Source organism: Mustela lutreola, chromosome 1, assembly GCF_030435805.1.
Source record: "Mustela lutreola isolate mMusLut2 chromosome 1, mMusLut2.pri, whole genome shotgun sequence".
NCBI lineage: Eukaryota > Metazoa > Chordata > Mammalia > Carnivora > Mustelidae > Mustela > Mustela lutreola.
The window spans coordinates 138,520-150,891 of NC_081290.1; the positions used below are offsets into that span (position 1 = coordinate 138,520).

The window sequence follows — 12,372 nt, forward strand, 5'->3', positions numbered from 1 at the left end:
AGATGGCCTCTTCAATAAATGGTGTTGGAAAATTGGACAGCCACATGCAGAAGAATAAAGCCAGACCATTTTCTTACACCACACACAAGAGCAGACCCAAAATGGATGAAAGCTCTCTTTCTCTCTAAAATGAGACCGGAATCCATCAAAATCCTACAGGAGAACACAGGCATCAATCTCTTTGAGTTTGGCTGCAACAACTTCTTGTTAGACGCATCACAAAGGCAAGGGATCAAGGGCAAAAATGAACTATTGGGACTTCATCAAGATAAAAAGCTTTGTACAGAAAAGAAAACAGTCAAGAAAACCAAAAGACAACCGACAGAATGGGAGAAGATATTTGTAAATAACATATCAAATAAAGAGCTAGTATCCAAAATCTATAAAGAACTTATCAAACTCAACACCCAAAAAACAAAAAATCCAGTCAAGAAATGAGCAGAGGACCGGAACAGACATTTCTCCAAAGAAGACATCCAGATGGCCAACAGACACATGAAAAGATGCTCAACATCACGCATCAGGGAAATACAAATCAAAACCATAATGAGATACTACCTCACACCTGTCAGAATGGCTAAAATTAACAACACAAAAAACAACAGGTGTAGGCAAGGATTTGGAGAAAGGGGAACGCCCCTACATTGTTGGTGGGAACTCAAGCTCATGCAGCCACTCTGAAAAACAGCATGGAGGTTCCTCAAAAAATTGAAAATAGAGCTACACTATGAGCCAGCAATCGCACTACTGGGTATTTACTCCAAAGATACAAATGTCATGATCCAAAGGGGCACCTGCACACCAATGTGTATAACAGCAATGTCTACAATAGCCAAACTATGGAACAAGACCAGATATTCACAGACAGATGAATGAATAAAGAAGATGTGATATAGGGGTGCCTGGGTGGCTCAGTGAGTTAAAGCCTCTGCCTTCGGCTCGGGTCATGATCCCAGGGTCCTGGGATCGAGCCCCGCATCTGGCTCTTTGCTCAGCAGGGAGCCTGCTTCCTCCTCTCTCTCTCTGCCAGCCTCTCTGCCTCCTTGTGATTTCTGTCAAATAAATAAATCTTAAAAAAAAAAAGACGTGATATATATATATATATATATACACATATATATGTCATATAGATTATATATCTATATATGTATAGATTATATATCTATATATGTAGATATAGAGATACACAATGGAATATCACACAGCCATCAAAAATGAAATCTTACCATTTGCAATGATGTGGATGGAACTAGAGGGTATTATGCTAATCAAAATAAGTCAATCAGAGAAAGACAGTTATCATATGATCTCACTAATGTGTGGAATTTAAAAAATAAGACAGAGGATCATAGGGGAAGAGAGGAAAAAAAAAATAAAACAAGATGAAACCAGAGAGGGAGACAAACCATAAGAGACTCTTAATCTCAGGAAACAAACTGAGCATCCTGGAGGGGAGAGAGGTAGAGGGACAGAGTAACTGGGTGATGGACATTAAGAAGGGCATGTAATGTAATGAGAACTGGGTATTATATAGGACTGATGAATCATAGATCTGTACCTTTGAAAACAATAATACATTATATATTAATTTAATTTGATTTAAATAAAAAATATTTATAAAAATAAAAATAAATTTTAAAATGCAAATAAAAAGGTAAAAGAAATGTGTTTTTTCCTTGAAATGATTTGAATTTGTGTTAACCCACCCATTTAAAATGCCACAACTACTTAATAGAGATGAATATTATTGGGTCCCATTTTTTTAAAGAAGTATTTATCAGAGAGAGAGAGAGAATGGGGTCCAGGGGCAGAGGGAGAGAGAACTCCAAGCAGACTCTGTACTGAGCGTGGAGCCCAACACTGGGCTCAGCCTCACAACCCTGAGATCACAACCTGAGCCGAAACTGAGCCAGAGGCTGAACCCAGCCACCCCCACTGGACCCCAGTTTAGGTGAGCACATGCCTCTGAAGAATTGAATCTCTGACTAACGCCAGTCTAACCGAGCAGCTGCAGTGCCTTCCGTATTTGATTGTTATCTTCCTTATTCTGATATTTGACAACGAGTTCTATATGTAGTATTATACACAACATTGTTGCAGTGCAGGGAGCATAAGCCCTTTTCTCTTATTTTCACTGGAATTCCAAACCCCGAATGAACTAGACCTCACTACGTGTTTCTTCTCTGGAAGAGACACTGTGGCGTTGATGTCGATTATGACATAGACCAATGTGTAGATATGAGTTTCCCCCATTTCAAAAACATATATCAGTATTATTGATAATAATTATTAATCCCTTATTTCTGTCCTTTTTTTACTCAAATATTTAATTATTTGTTTACTCATTTTTCCTGACATAATTATACAAAGTCTTCAATAAAAGAAAAGTTTCAATGTTTGCATTTCTTTTCTGGCCTTTATTTTATGATTCATTTTATTTCATGATTACTACTGAAAATAATTTTGTCATGTGGAGGAAAGAATGTCAAAAAAAACAACGTGCTTGTTCCGGTGTCAAATATGTCGGACTCTCCAGTGGAAGGGCCGCCTGCTGGCCCAGGGTATGCCCTCAGCCTGGCAATCCCCGCCTCCAGTATTAGTGTCCCAGGCTCAAAATATTAATTTCAGAAAAATTAATTTAGAAACTGGCTTTGCTTGGGTCATGTCACAGAACAAGTCAGAGACCTTTTACATGAGTAGTGTATTAGGAGTTTACTTGTGTTTACTGTAAGGGCCTCTTTAGCCAGAGTGATTCCATCTCAGTTAAACAGTGATTTTTGTTGTTTATGCAGTAAAACTTAAACTGATCCTGCCTGCCCCACCCCCAGAGGAACACCTTAGAAGCAAATCCGGGAAACCAGTAAAATATGGTCAAGCAGTCCCTGATAACAGAGCCCAAATACAAGGACAGGTCAGGTCAGGTGGAGACATCCAATCAGTGGGGCGCAATACTATCTCCCTAACTACCAAAGAATGTGGGCCCCGCCGTTTGGGCGCCTTTTGGGTGCCAGTTCTGACCAAGGTGATAGGCTAGTTCAAGTAGCTCCTATGGCTAGAGTTGTAATTCAGTTGGCCACCCATGTGTGACCTAGCATGACTGTGCAGCTTTCTCTGTGTGTTACCATCTCATTGGCCACCTGTGTGTGGCCAGGCTCAACCACATGGCCTTTGCTCTATATAAGTTAGTCTGTGAGGCTGGGAGGGGTCGCTCTCTCCATAAGGGACGGCCTCGACCCATCGGTTTGATTCTTGGTGCTGGCACGAAATAAAGCTTTGCTTGACCTTTGCTTTGTATCAGTTTCGCTCCTTTGATCACGGACCCTAACATTTATAATCAAAGGTAAAAATAAAATATTAAAGGACGTGATCAGAGGGGAGGGAAAAGTCTAGGAATAGTGGGCTCTGTTTTCTTTCACTTGAGTCATCTGGCTGACTGAAGTTAGCACTGAGGGCCCATCCCAGAGTCTGCCCTGGAGCGTGCTGCTGGGTCCTGGGGGAAAACAATTTCCATTACTTGCAGATTCCCTTCAACCATGGTTCTCCAATGCTAGCAGGCAGTAGTAAAACACTGAGTGCTGAGCTGAACAGCTCATTCCACAGGGTTGCGGCAAGGCTAGAGAGTTTGCGGATCTAACAGCAACCACACCTTGAGACCATAGTTCGGGAAGGCACGAAAACCCTAGTGATACTGTTTCACATCTACCTTTGTTCTGCTGTTGACGTTTCTATCTTAGTTAACCAGGACTGCATCATTTTCAACAGAAACTTTCAGTTCCCCCCTTTTGATTAATGTCGGCTCCCAAAGGAACTGAGTTGTCCATAAAGGCTGTTTTTGACAGGGTATTTTTAGTTAGACTTAGCCTTGAGATAACGGCTGCAGAGCGACACTTACACACCTGTATATCAGACAATGGGGAAAGACAAAAAGATCAATGACAATCACAAATACCATAAGTATTTCGAACTGAATTTTATATTCAATTCTTTAGTCAACCTGGGATTATCCAGTTCGGGTCAGAGTCAGGGCTAAATTACATATCACAAATTTTTGCTCAAGAGCTTGCAGTCAGGTCAAACAAAAAGCCTTGGAGAAACCAGACATGCAGGGCCTCAGACTGCTCCTGGTACTTTATCTTCCTAATAAAATATGAGCAACAGGTGGACTTGTTTTGAGTTTTGCAAAGTCCCAATGACTCCTGGTGCATGCTGGGTCTAGTGAAAGCCAACACTGGGATGGAATTTTGCCTATGGGGCGTTTATTAGGAATGAACACTTGGGAGGTGGGTGAGAGGAGGGTTAGGCAGAAGATAAAAACAAACTGTCTCGCAGCCCTGGAAAGCCTCAGCCAAACCCCCAGGGAGCTCGGGGACACACAGGACCCATCAGTCTTGTCCCTCTTTGGGCCAAAATGGCCAGGGCTTTATACCCTTGCGTGATCAGTTAGACGATGGCCCCTAGGTGGCTTCCTGGAGCTAAAGCAAACCTTGGGGGCTGACGCTGTAAATCCTGCTCACCAGAATCACATCCAAGTTACACGCTGTGTTTTGATGAGGTAAGTATAGGAAGAAATGTCCCAGGGATTCTCATCAAGGAAACATAAATGTGCAGTTTAAGGTAACTTGAATATCAGTTGCAGTCTTCCTTTAGTTGGTCTGATGTGGAGGACATGTGCCCTGAATGGAGTTAAACAAATCAAGTAATGGTTTTTATTGGCTTTGTGAGAAATACTTAGATGTCAGCTTCCGTTATTGGTCCCAGGTCTCTTTTCTTTGTCTTCGTTTGTTTTTGTTGCTGTTGTTAGCTGGCTCCACACCCAGCTATGGAGCTCAATGCTAGGGCTCGGACTCAAGATCCTGAGATCAAGACCTGAGCTGAGGTCAAGGGTCATCTACTTAACCAACTGAGCCACCCAGGGACTCTCCTCCATGTCTCTTTTCTATTCTTGATGTCTCTTGGGTTTCTTTAAGGCCCTGAAAAATAACAATAACAAGTAATTATTAGAGGTCTAGTTTCCAATTAAGGCATGTAGATGCACCATGGCTGGTAATATTCTAGAACGTTCCAGGGTCAGTTAATCCAATAGTTGGAAAGCCCAATGGTTGGAAAGAATTGTAGTCACTTCTATTGTTTCAGAATGATATTTAGGAATTTTATTTTATTTTTTTTAGTATTTTATTTATTTATTTGACAGAGATCACAAGTAGGCAGAGAGGCAGGCAGAGAGAGAGGAAGGGAAGCAGGCTCCCTGCTGAGCAGAGAGTCCGATGCGGGACTAGATCCCACGACCCTGGGATCATGACCTGAGCTGAAGGCAGCGGCTTAACCCACTGAGCCACCCAGGCACCCTGATATTTAGGAATTTTAAAGTTCATTGTTAGATCACAGATCTTTATCCAAAGATCATGGGAGAAAGATGTTGATACCAAGGACTATAAAAACTCTTGGCCCTGGGTAACTCAGTTGATTGGGTGGCCAGCTTTTGTTTTTGTGTCAGGTGATCTCAGCGTTGTGAAATTGAGCCCCATGTCAGCTTGCCCCCTCCCTCCCTCTCTGCCCTGCCCCCTTCCCCACTCCCATGCACATGCCTTCTCTCTCTCTCTCTTAAATAAATAAATAAATAAATAAATAAATAAATTTATTTTAAAAAATTTTCAAACAAACAAAAACTCTTAGCACAAATGGCTCCAATCCAAACCCATGCACTAAGAAGCTTGACCAAACTCTAGCATGGTTCCTAGCAGACTAAGGCCAGGTTCCTGGATGACCAACAGCCCCCTCCCCCTGCCCGCCCCCCTGCAAAAGCTCAAGACTGCCAAAAATCTTGCTGTTTGTTTCAGCCAATACCTAATGATAGGCCCTGGTGTTCCTTTCTTAGAGCATTTACTAAAAAGGACTTATAATTATAAATCTTTTCTGTGTCCCTTTGAGATATATTTGTATTTCCTATAACCAGGAAGGTCTTTCTCAAAGACCCAAAAATGGAATCATCGGGAAAGATAGGGTGTTTGCCTCCTAGAACTTTTGGGGGAGGGAGGGAGCTTAATTCTAATAAGTGCTAGTTAACAGAAACAGATGGTCTAGTCACATCTATGTTAACCAAAACTTTTACCCTTTTTATGTAATTTTTCACTTCTCTGACTCTGCTCAGACCTGTAGCTGCTCCTCCTCCTTATACTCTCAATCTGTCTTTTAAAAAATATTTATTTATTTATTTATTTATTTATTTATGAGAGAGAATAAAAGTCGGGGGAGGAGTAGAGGGAGAGAACCTCCAAGCAGACTACCAGCCAAGTGCAGATCTCACGACCCCTGCAACCATGACCTGAGCTGAAACCAAGAGTCAGATGTCCGGCCAACTGAGCCACCTGGGCACCCCCCTCATTCTCCCTTTAAAACGCCCTATCACCTCTGCACAAATTAGAATGAAGCTCAGTTCTTTCCCCTATGGCACTAGTTACTAAGTAAAAGCTTTGTCCAGCTTTGCTTATCTATGACAATACCCAATGACATCTTGTTGATATATAGATTGTTTGGAAGTCTGCTTATGGAAACCACTTAATGAATCTCAGGATCAGATCTCCAGTGGAGCTAGATATCCGGGATCCCAAACACATCAGGCCGATGATATGAATTGCATCCACCCAAAATTCTTATGTTGAAGTCCTAACCAACAGTGCTTCAGACTGTGACTATATTTGCAGGTAGGATCTTTAAAGAAATAATTAAGTTAAAATGAGGTCATTAGGGTGGGCCATAATCCAAGTGACTGATGTCCTCATAAGAAGAGGACATTTGGATATACAAGAAGATACCAAGGATGCTCGTGCAGAGGGAAGACCATGAGAAGACACAGTGAGAAGGATGTCCTCTGCAAACTCAAGGAAAAAGGCCTCAGAAAAAAAGCAATCATGCTGGCACCTTGATCTTGGACTTCTAGCCTCCAGAACTGTGAGAAATAAATTTCTATTATTTAATCCACCAGGTCTGTGGATTTTTGATACGGTAGCCCTAGAAAACTAGTACAGCTGGGAAGCACATTCCCACAAAAGTATGCATTGGAGTTTAGGAAACCTATACAAGGTCCAAAATGTTCCTTTGTAGTATGTTCTAAAGCTGACTTCTTCTGGTGTCGTTCTTCTATCTTATGGTAGTACATGGAGGAGGGATATGCCCAGTAACACTTGTTTTGGAAATGGATCTCACACATGTTAGACATATACTATGAAAATGGTATTTTGAAAAAACTTGACAATATTAGAAATGTAGCAGGGAGGAATCTGTCACATAGGAGTCAAGCCAATCTTCACGAGAACGTACCATAAATGTTTCATGTCATGCAAGTTTATGGGGATTTTGAGGTAGAGATTGTATTATGATGGTGATGATGATGGTGGCGATGACGATGGAGTAAAACTTTAAATGAAGGAAGATTATGCTTTTAAGGAAATTCGAACTGTTCTGCTCTTGTACTAGATCGTCTCATTTTGTATTCTCAAAGTTTTGGGAATGATATGCACAATGACATTTCTAAAAATGTCTTCCATAGTTCCTTAAGCATTTCACCCGTAAAATGGGGTGTTTTAAAAAATTATCATTAATAGACCATATTAAAGGAATTCCCCGTGTTGGAAAAACTATATATATATAGCTATCTATCTATCTATATATGGTAAATTTTAGAGCATGGCAGAGAAGTTTTAGTGTGAACAGAAAATTTACAAACTATCACAAAAAATATTTCAAACATATTCAAAGATTGACAATTTGGGTAACTGGAGGAGGCCTGTTTGTATATTTGTGTTGAGATTATTTATTTGAGAGAAAGAGAGGCATGCATATGCGCATGTGCACGAGTCAGGGAACGGGCAGGGGAGAGAATCTCAAGCTGACTTCCCACAGACTTGAAGCCCAACTTGGGGCTCCGTGCCACAACCCATGAGATCATGACCTGACCAAAACTAAGAATTGGGCACTTAACGTACAGAGTCACCCAAGCACCCCTGTAAATTTTTTAAAGAGTTCTTAAAATAGAGATTCCAAAGTCTCTCCATTTTTCAGGTTTTCCTGAGTTATAGTATGCTAATTATAGATAAAGCAAAGTAAAATCGGGTAAAGCAAATTTTCAACAATACTTCAATATTGTTTGAACCAGTTTGTCTCTGTCATTGTGGGTTATTCCTTATAGCATTTCGTTGTCCAGTTTCCTTAGTTTTCTTGAATCTAGAGTGACTTCTTAGTCTTTTGGCTTCATGACTTTGACGTTTATGAAGAGTACAGGTCAGTTACTCTGCAAAGTGTTCCTCAACTTGAGTTTGGTGTTTCTTTGTGATAAAATTCAGGTGATGCTCCTTTAGCAAGAATATCACAGATCGGGTGTTTTATTCTCAGAGCACCCTATCAGGAAGCATCCGATCTTGATTTGTCTCTTTACTGGTAATGTTAACTTTCATTATTTGGTTAAGGTGGCGTTTGTAAAATTATTTTTCTTCCTGTCATTCACAAACATCTTTTGGGAAGATACTTGGAGACTATATTAACAGACTGTTACTCAAGCTTTACCCACCAGTTGTAGTATCTGTTGCCTATATTGATGATGATGATAATGATGCTGACAAAAGAGATTTTCTAATTTCATGATTTCGTCTACATTTATTAGTTGGTATTCTACTGAAAGTAAAAGACCTTTCTCTGGCGCCAATTGTTTATTTGTTAATTTATCAGTATGGATTCCAAGATTCTTATTTTATTTAATGGGACATAATCCATCACTATCATGATTTTGATACTTAAATTGCCTCAGATTTGGTCAGTTTCACCTTCTTCTAATTGATTCTTACGTCAGCTTGACTATTTACATCATTCTTTGAGCCCATCTTTACTTTCTGGAATTAAAAAAAAGTTTCGGGCTCATCTTGTATTTTCTGTGTCAGTCCTTGAAATCAGCCTTTTTCCCAAGGAGTGCTAGATCCTTTCAGTGAAGAAAGGTACCAATTATCTTTTTAAAAACCTTTTAAAAACAATTCTATCGTTTGTGTGAATCCAGCATTTAGACTTTTGGTAAACCATCTCTAGCATGGATCCATTCACCCATTAGTCCATTAATCCCAATCAGTAATCGCCTCTTATTTAAAATAGTGTTTTTTAGGGGTGCTTGGGTGGCTCAGTGGGTTAAGCCGCTGCCTTCGGCTCAGGTCATGATCTCAGGGTCCTGGGATCGAGCCCCGCCGCCTGCTCCCCCCCCCCCACCTCTCTGCCTACTTGTGATCTCTATCTGTCAAAAAAAATAAATGAAATCTTTAAAAAGAAGTTTTTAAATCATAAGACAGGGAAGTGTTCCTAAACCTGACACCTTAGAAAGATACAGAACATGAATGGAAGTTTTAAATACAAAGTTTTATATTTCTGTATTAAAAATAATTACCTTAAACACAAAAGTTAAAAAAAATCTGACAAAAACACTTTGAATATTTGACAGAGAAAACTTAATTATTTTAATACATCAAAACTCTTTTAAATCAATAAGATAGAAACAATAGAAAAAGAGCAAATTTATATTGATGTAATTTACAAGAGAATAAATAAAAACGGCCAAATGATGCCTCAGTTCAGGAACAAGCATAGTACCAGTTAGAGTAATTGAAACTACCCAGGAGGAAATTTTTGACCCATAACGCTGGCAAAGATACCATTTAGTGACTGTTTTTTTCAGCACTCATTTCTTATGGAACTGTGAATTCCCACAGTCTCCTATCAGACAATTGGATGGTGTGGAGGAAGTCTTAGCAAATTCTGGTTCAAGAGCACTAAGCACTGAGGGTGCTTTTGGGAAACCAGTTGAGCAATGAGAGTCCGAGGACGTCAACGGGCCCACAGCGCCCCACAGGCCGAAACAAGCGGCCCCTTAGGCAACCTCCTCAATGTGCCCATGGGGCACGAGTAAAAAAGAAAATTCTAGATGTTCCCCACTTCCTCACCTTCCCCCGTTAACCGCAGCCCCTCCCCACTGACTCCCGGCAGACAGTCTCGGTTTGTGTCCCACGTGCTGTTCCCTTGCAGGGTGTCCAATAAACTTCATCTCCTCTGTTCTGCTTTGGGTGAATACTTGTTTTTTTAAGAATTTAGAGCCCTGGGTGCCTGGGCGGCTCAGTTGGTTAAGTGACTGCCTTCAGCTCAGGTCATGGTCCTGGAGTCCCGGGATCAAGTCCCACAAAGGGCTCCCAGCTCCACGGGGAGTCTGCTTCTCCCTCTGACCTTCTCCCCTCTCATGCTTTCCCTCAAATAAATAAATAATTTTAAAAAAGAGTTAAGAGCCCTGATTTTCTGTGTCTTTAAAAAAAAAAAATACAGGGCGCCCAGGGGGCTCAGGTCATAATCCCAGGGTCCTGGGATCCAGTCCCACATCCCACCCCCCCACCCCAGCCTCTCCATCTACTTGTGATTTCTGTCAAATAAATAAAATCTTAAAAAAAATACACTGTATTTACTTCTTTGAGAGAGACCGTGGGAGAGAGCATGAGCAGGGGAGTGCTATTAAGAACTTTTCTCAACCCCGTCTAGGTCTGCCTTATTTACCTTATTCTTAATAACCACCTGAAGAGTTCTACTTGCTGGGAGAGTTCTTGGGACTCTGCGCTCTGCCTTTCCCCATTTCCCTGTTAACTAATTTAATTTTTTTATTAGTTTCTGAGAGAGAAGCTGATACAACAAATTTTATACGACTCCTCCGATGCTTGCTTTTGTTCAGGGAGATTCTCCTTTTCTTTTTAAGACTGTATTTACTTGTCCGAGAGAGAGGACGCGTGAGCACGAGCAGGGCGAGCGCAGGCTCCCGCTCAGCAAGGCTCCACCCAGAACCCTGGGACCCTGACCTGAGCCGAAGGCGGACACTTACCGCTGATCCGGGGAAATCCCACTCTCCAGGAGCCGTAAGGGAGGCTTCACCACGTCCGCGGGACCGAATCAAGCACTGGCCGCTGCAGACGAGGCTGAAGCTCACCAAGAGGTCAGGAACGCAGCTAAACGTTCCAGTCGACGTTTGCAGCCACTGGCTCCGTCCCTGGACGTCGGCCCTGCGGCCCCGCGAGCGAACGACACGTCCCTCCCGTCGGAGACGCTCCGCGTTCAGGGACCTGCTCCTGGGGACGGGGACGGGACCAAACGCACTGTTCATTATCCCGCGTCCTGACGCGCGTGAAGCCGGATCTCCGCGGCGGTCCGGTCTGCATCTCCGTCGCGATCGGTGCCGCCTCGGCGCCCTCCCGACGGCCAAGCGGAGTTAACGTCGTGGTGCGCCGAGGCCATCCGTTGTCACTGTCACGTTCCTCGCTCCTTCTTCAACGGGGCTTTCCTGCCGCGAGCCGTCGGGATGCGGACCCGCTGCTCCGGACGCGGGACGCGGACCCGCTGCTCCGGACGCGGGACGCGAACCCGCTGCTCCGGACGCGGGACGCGAACGTGCTGCTCCGGACGCGGGACGCGAACCCGCTGCTCCGGACGCGGGACGCGAACCCGCTGCTCCGGACGCGGGACGCGAACGTGCTGCTCCGGACGCGGGGCGCGGACCTGCTGCTCCGGACGCGGGGCGCGGACCCGCTGCTCCGGACGCGGGACGCGAACCCGCTGCTCCGCACGCGGGGCGCGGACCCGCTGCTCCCGACGCGGGACGCGGACCCGCTGCTCCGGACGCGGGACACGAACCTGCTGCTCCGGACGCGGGACACGAACCTGCTGCTCCGCACGCGGGGCGCGGACCCGCTGCTCCGGACGCGGGGCGCGGACCCGCTGCTCCGGACGCGGGACACGAACCTGCTGCTCCGGACGCGGGGCGCGGACCCGCTGCTCCGGACGCGGGACACGACCTCTCGCCACGCGCGGTTCACAGTGTTCCCCCCACTCTGCGGGCGGCCCGTTCTCCCGCCACCGCGTCCTCTGACAAAGGTGTTCGTTGATGACGTACAATTTGCGCCTTTTCCCGTTCGGGGTCACCGAGATCCCACGGGGTGAAGCTGCCCGGGACGTCCGGGATCCGGTCGGGGCTGCCGTCCGCGGGGTCGGGCCAGAGCCCAGCGCCCCTTCCGTCCTGTCCCCCGCGCCCGGCCGTGGCCACTCGCCGCCACGTGGAGGGCTGACGGCTGGTCCCGCGACCGTCCCCCGTTCTACGTCTCCGCCCCGGAATCGCCCCGGGATCGCCCCGGGATCGCCCCGCTCGGGGGACCGGGACCTGCGGAACGCGTCCTCCGCGAAGAGCGGCTGAAGCGAGGCAGGAAACGCCGCTTCGGTAGGAAACACACAAGTCGGCCCACAGGGCGCCCCGAGACCCGGACCGAGCCGCACCCCAGCTCCGAGCCCGGCACTCGGCCGTCAGGAAACGCA

The 12,372-nt window shown here is 44.7% G+C and overlaps 1 protein-coding gene across 1 annotated transcript in view; it reads right to left on the reverse strand.

The window, feature by feature from the left end:
- The window catches only part of GPAT3 (glycerol-3-phosphate acyltransferase 3), an 84,719-nt gene extending 72,844 nt beyond the window's left edge, over positions 1–11,875 (reverse strand). Inside the window, exon 1 of the mRNA XM_059144191.1 lies at positions 10,892–11,875. The gene's annotated coding sequence lies outside the window, so the exon portion shown is untranslated. The remainder of the gene's footprint in view (positions 1–10,891) is intronic.
- Positions 11,876–12,372: the final 497 nt, after the last annotated feature.